We start from the raw sequence: 6504 nt of genomic DNA, 5'->3' as shown, positions 1-6504 counted from the left end.
AACGGCTTCGTAGATGACCGGCGCGGCGTCTTGCCGGTGTGCGCGCGGATGTACGCACGGGAGCATTAATGCCGTCCGGTGAGCGCGCACATGGCGCTCGATTTCTCCGTGATACGTTAGAGACGTACGTTTCCGTTTAAAATGCAATAAAAAAACGGTATAATTCAGTTTTACTATGCTACGTCTTACGCGAAGGGACGAAAAGAATCGCGCACACGGAATACTCTCATCACACGAGGGCGAGCGCGTTTATCGGACGATATTAATCCTCCCGATCGTACTATACCGCCGCGTTACTTGGAACCGGGTGAAAACGAGCGGCTCACACAGCAAGCATGTTGTTAGTTGTCATTACACCATAGTCTCGAGGAGCGCACGTTAGTTTCCTTATGATCGCGAATGATAATTGCGGCATGCCCGGCGTCGCCTGATCAACGTGATTCCTCGCGAAGCCTGTTCTCGTGCCGAACTTTATATAGCAACGGAAAGCGCGGTCTCGGAAGAAAGAAAATTAATAGGCAAAACGAATTGTTTATCGTCCCATCCGGTCCCGTCGAGCAATCAATTCGAATTTCAATCTCGCAAACTTCCTTCGCGCGAGGATCGCAATTATTACTCGAACTCGTAAATGTAAAATATTCGCAAAAGGGTAATTTATCCCGTCCACGAAGGAATCCTTCTCGAACCTATCTCCTTTCTATTATACATGTATGTATAGCTGCGTCATCAAAATCATCGACCGTTCTACACGCATGTGTAACGCGTTCCACGCGCGCACGTATGTGTTTGAAGAAGCGCGGTGACCACAAGAGAGGCGAAAGATAAAGAAAGAGAGAAAGAGAGAGATGGAGAAAGAGAGCCATAATAAATTACCTATAAATCAAAAAGGGAGTAAAAGGATATAGCGGCGAGAAGCGGCAGCCGCGGCGAGTTACGGTTTCGCGTTAAATATGAAATACTGCGAGTCCCGGGCCCGTAGTATATTATATGCACATACACGTGCATACACCATATTAAGTAGCTGCTTAACATATTTTAATTGCCGGATTAAAATTTAAAAGGTCGCGAGGCGGCGTCTGCACCCCGGTTAATAGTTGCCTCTCTTCCGTTCGTAAAAGAAATCCCTGAAGCCTAAAGGTTACGATGAAGGAATGGCTGTTACAGCATACAAGACACCTAACTCTATTTTATTGTAGCACAAAAACCAAAAGTCCAAAGTTTTAACGTCAGGATATAGACGTGCAAAATTTTTGTTTTGGCTATTCTCTCGCGAAGAACGTCTGAAAGAAGAAGTAGTGCGATCGATTACGCAGAGACTAGCCCATATCGTCTGTATTAACGAGAGACGGAGAGAGGGAGAAAGAGAAAGGGGCATCAGGGTGATTTTTCCAAGTGTGGACACGAACGGAATGATATATCGCCGGCGTGTGAATAACGATAAACGATATTTCCGTCGATATTTACGGCTGCTCCGTTCCCGGCATTAGAAAAACCCCCCTGAAATCGTAACGAGTTTCAAAGGAAGGCGAGGATCTCCTAGCCGAGGGCTCCGACGGTTCCGAACATGAAGGCCGCGCGCTCTCGCCCATTAAAAAGGCCTTATTAATATTGTAATTCCCTTTTAATACGCGTAAATCTAGGATCAAGACAAGGCCACCTCGGAGACCTATTTTATGGCTGCTTAGATTTTATAGATCTCTTTGAATGTGCGCCCGTCCTGTGAGATAATGCTCCACATATTGAAACTGGCCGTCGTCAATCGACGGGATTATACCGGGGTCTAAATAATCGGCGAACAATTACTTAGATCGTCATCTCTGCTAGTACGGACATTGCTTCGCTGACGTGTACGAGACACTCGAGATGTACAGAAAAAAAGGAAGTGTTAAATCAAGACTTGCATACTTGTATATAAGCAAGAATCTATAAAATATAATCTTGAAATGAGATATAAATTGCGTTAAACGAAGAAAACTTGTTTGAATAAAGGTATTTATATAGTTTAATTAAGAAAAAAAATTGAAATTTTTACAAGAAGATTATAGCTTCTTACTTATATACAAGTTCCTATATACAAGTATATATATACAAGTCTTGATTTAACACTTCTTTTTTTTCTGCAATGTGTAGTACACTGAGAGAAAAGTATTTGGTATTTGCGACTATAATTGCATAGTAAAATAATTATGGTTGAGGTTCTTATTTTTATAGTTATTATTGCTATAACATTAGTGAAAATAATCTTACATGTATAGATTTTTAAATTATGGTCATTTTCATTGTATTTATATATAGTACGACTTACTATGCATAAATTACAGGTTATAATGTATAAAATCATATCATGGTTAAATGAATGCACGTTAAAGCTATGACAACAACAATGTAATATTGAGTCAGCTCTAATTCGCATTGTTAAAATAACTATAAAAATGTGCTTGGCACCGAAAATAACTAAAAATTATAGTGAAATTGTAGTAACAAAACTAATTTGTTCTCTCGCACAGTGTACATAAAAGAATTAATTGAACATACTCAACTAGGTAATAACGCCTAATAACGCGTGATTTTTTGTAAGAATGATATCTCGCGGAAAGCGAAATCCCGATCGTGAGACGGTGCTGTGCTCGGTCGGGGGCACAAAAGCGGCGCGCATACGAGTCGATTGTTAAGTAGGCGCTAATTATCGTCGTCCGAGATAATAATCGTATCAAAGGAGGATGCGGGGTGGGGGAGGTTGCGCCGTACTGAATCGAAACTACCGATCATGCTTCCAAATAGTGACCGACCGCGGTCAGCTTTCGTCCGTATAGGCATGCGCGCGTAACCGAAACGACGCGTATTCACGCATACGCAGATATACGTACACATACGCAGGTAGGCAGGCAGGCCTGGCAAGGCAGACGGGCACACACGCGAGCCCCCGTCCGATCGCGTTGATGGCCCGGTCTCTCGCGGTAAAGGAGATAAATCGACCGTGCCATTCAAAGTCCGCGGCTGCCCGGGCCCTCTCGACGCGCATCGAACCGTCGAACACCACATCGACGGCCGAGAAGATCCGAGAAGAGACGCTCGCGTCTCTACACGCCGTATCGTTTCCGACGATGTGGCCCAAGAAGAGACCGAATCGCGCGCATACTTTTATTATCGGTAACACAAAGGGTTCGGGGAAAGGGCTCGGCCGCCGCCGCCGCCGCCGCCGCGAAGTCGGTCCTCTGATGGCCGCTGGTATGACGAAGTAAATTATTTATTCACCGGTGACTGCACGGGTGAATAATGGTTCCCACCTTCGGCGCGAACGGCACCGCGAGAGAGCCGCGCGTTATTGATCACCGAAATATCAAGAGTAGGCGTATCCATCATCCCGTGGTCCGTCGATGGACGCTCGACTGTCGAAACGTTACATACTCTCGCGAGTTAACCGCGAGAGAGTATACGAGCGCGGGAGAGCCGCTTATGGGAAGAATGCCTGCGAGAGAATGCATCGTGTATACGTATACACATATACGTACACGTGTATACACGCATACGTATACACGTACTGACAATAAAATCGATTTTTCACACCGGACCGTTTATCATGCGGCCGCGATAATGGGGCGTGCACGGAGATACGGGATAAATATTTCGAAGTAAATAATCGTTAGCTCTATGGTATCGGAGTGTCGAGGGGGCATTAATAATGCCGGGTGCCTGTCTTTACGCTGCGCGCCACGTCCGAGCCGAACCCCAGAGTCGGCGAGCCGCGCCGTTTTCGCTCCTCTCGTATCATTCACTGGCCGGCGCGACCGTTCGATCACCGAGTGCCCCGCCGTTTAACCACTTCGCGCGATTCTCGAGTCGCGGTCGTTTGCAAAATTGCCGCGTCGATTTGACGGCGAACAATGCGAGCGGCGACGAAGAGCGCGCACTTCGGGGGATTCGCGAGGATCCTATATACTTCTTGAGAATCACCGGGATACTAATTGCGACTCGATCACGGGACAAATAAAGACCTAACACGTCGAGAAGGATCGCGCGATATTGCCTCGTATACAAACCCGTATCCAGAAAATTAATTTTTACAACAAGAAAGTCGCCACGCACGTTTTCGTAATGTCAGATCGTCGGATTTCGCTTACCACTTTGGACACTTCCCGAGCTAACTGTCCAAATACGAGCTCGTTAAACTGCCGTAATCCGTGACGGGATCAATGGACGGGATTGCAACGGAGTAAGATTAATTATTTATCGTTGAAAATTGTCTTCTCGACCCGACGGCTGTCGACGCGATCACTCCGGAACGCCGTTCCTCCCGAACGAGAGAAAAAAAGGGGGGAGAAAGAAAGAGAGAGAGAGAGAGAGAGATAAGCGGCCGTTCCCGCAACGATGCCCGTGACAAATCTACGGCGATTAATCTCAGTTGAATACCTTTCCGTGTTGTACGCGCCAGCGAGCCAGCCCAGCCAGCCCAGCCAGCACGAGTCGGCTCTCGGTCGCGTTTATTGCTCGGTCCGCGCGGTAGACAGTGACCGTTTACAAGGTGTAACTATGTGCGGCCAGGTGGTCGATCGTTCGAAGCCCCGAACGAAAATCGACCCCGTCAGGAATGACCCCCAGCTGAGAATTCCCCCGGGCTCCTTATTTTTATTTCTCACCTCCTACGGCGTTACCTCTTCATCCTCGCTCTCTCGGCTCTCGCGCGCGCTGAGCTTATACCGGGCCCGAAATGAGCTCCGTTGCCTCCGGTCTGCGGGCCCGGCTGCTCGCCTCGATAATTACGTGATCGATACGCTAAATACCCCGCGGGCCGATTATGTAAATAAACAGACGCGCGTAGCTAATTGAGTGACGCGCGCAAGCGCGCGAGCGCGCGCGTAAAGGGAGGCACCAGCCGAAAGCAAACAGGTGAGAGTAACGTGAATTTCTTACAGCAGATACTAAACAGATCGAAATTTTTCTCGTTAACATTTTGAAGAATGTAACGACATAGAAGTGAAGGAAACGAGAGTTTTATGTCTTTGCTTCCGCGGAGAACGCTCTAACGTTATCTTAATTATTCCGAGATATTCTGGACTTTAATATAAGAAGAGAAAATTATATACTGTCCAATGATGTTATTACCAGTTACGTTTGCAGGGTGCGTTCGATCGATAGCTCGTTCGCGCCCGCAATTTGCGCGGGAGAGCGAAAGAGAGAATAACACACGTCTAAGTTTAATCTACTAATCTACCAACGTCGGACGCACACAGACATTAGCTGGCTAAAGAGGATCGGGGATAAGCGCGCGCGCGCACCTTCGTAGAGCGCGAGAAGGATATCCGCGCGAACCTCGGGGCCCCGCGCGCTTCGGATTCTTATTTCCTCATAAATAATTTTAATGACGCGCCGCGGCAGTTCAGGTATAAGGCCAGGACCTATATGCAGATCCCCGTATCCGTAGGCAGACTCCGTATTGTTATTTATTATGTTCGCCATGCAGGCTCTCGTACGGGGCCCCGCGCGCACGCGGGAGTGCCCGCCGACCATTTTTCATATCAACGTTCCCTCTACGCCGGGAGACGCTGCATATCTCCCTGCGTGCCCGCGGTTTGTAGATTTTACACGTGTCATCGAGATATGTTATAGTTTAACTTTTGCTTCTGCAGCGTCGACCTCGCGTCGCGATAAAAGCAGCTCCGAAAGGCCAGAGCGCGCCTGGGCAATTCGCGAACCAACCCCCTTATGTCCATTTCTATCAACGCAGATTAACTTTAATCTCGGTTTAACTTACCTTTCATCTTTGTCTAATTTTAAGAGTCAGATAAAGATAGAAAGTAAGTTAAACCGAGATTAAAGTTAATCTACATTGGTAGAAATGGACATTAGGTGACTTCGCCTAAATACTGATTAACTCAATCGGCGACCGGTTTAACCGACGGAATTGTTCGCAGCCCGAAATTTTTCAATTCTAATCCGTCATTTCCTTATCTAATCTGCTTTTCCAAATGACTTAATAATTCTGTCCAAGTTAATGAGATATACTGCGGGTACCGCTCGACAAGTTAATCGAGTTTTGGCCGAAATTAACTGTTTCCATGTTCGATGTCGGAGAAAGGGCCCTACTTCACAAGAGGAAAGAGGAAAATATTTTATACGCGCGAATTAATAATATCGATGGTACACACGCGTAATACGTATCATTTTTTTTTTACAAATTAACGTGAGCATCGGTACGGAGTAACTGCCCCGAGGTCCGCGTTTCTCCCCCCCCCCCTTGTTTCACCCGTCGACGTCGTCTCTCTCGCTAGACCGATAGGCGAGAGAGGGACAGCTCTCTTCCGCGGATCGAGACAAGATCGCGGCCAATCAGCGCGACGCGGCCGCCGTGCCCCTATCACTCTCATCCACGCTGACACGCTCGGCGATTCAAGTGGGGGAGAGACGCGTGCGAATTGCGACCGCGTGGCAGCGCCACCTTCGCGCCCTCTCTCGCTCTCTCTCCTCTCTCTCTCTCTCTCTCTCTCCTCGCGGCGGCGGTGGGCC

This window comes from Temnothorax nylanderi, unplaced genomic scaffold, assembly GCF_030848795.1.
Source record: "Temnothorax nylanderi isolate EJ_2023f unplaced genomic scaffold, tnyl_v1.0 TNYL_tig0004_pilon, whole genome shotgun sequence".
Taxonomy (NCBI): domain Eukaryota; kingdom Metazoa; phylum Arthropoda; class Insecta; order Hymenoptera; family Formicidae; genus Temnothorax; species Temnothorax nylanderi.
The sequence above is the reverse complement of the archived record's forward strand: the minus strand, read 5'-3'. Positions refer to the sequence as shown.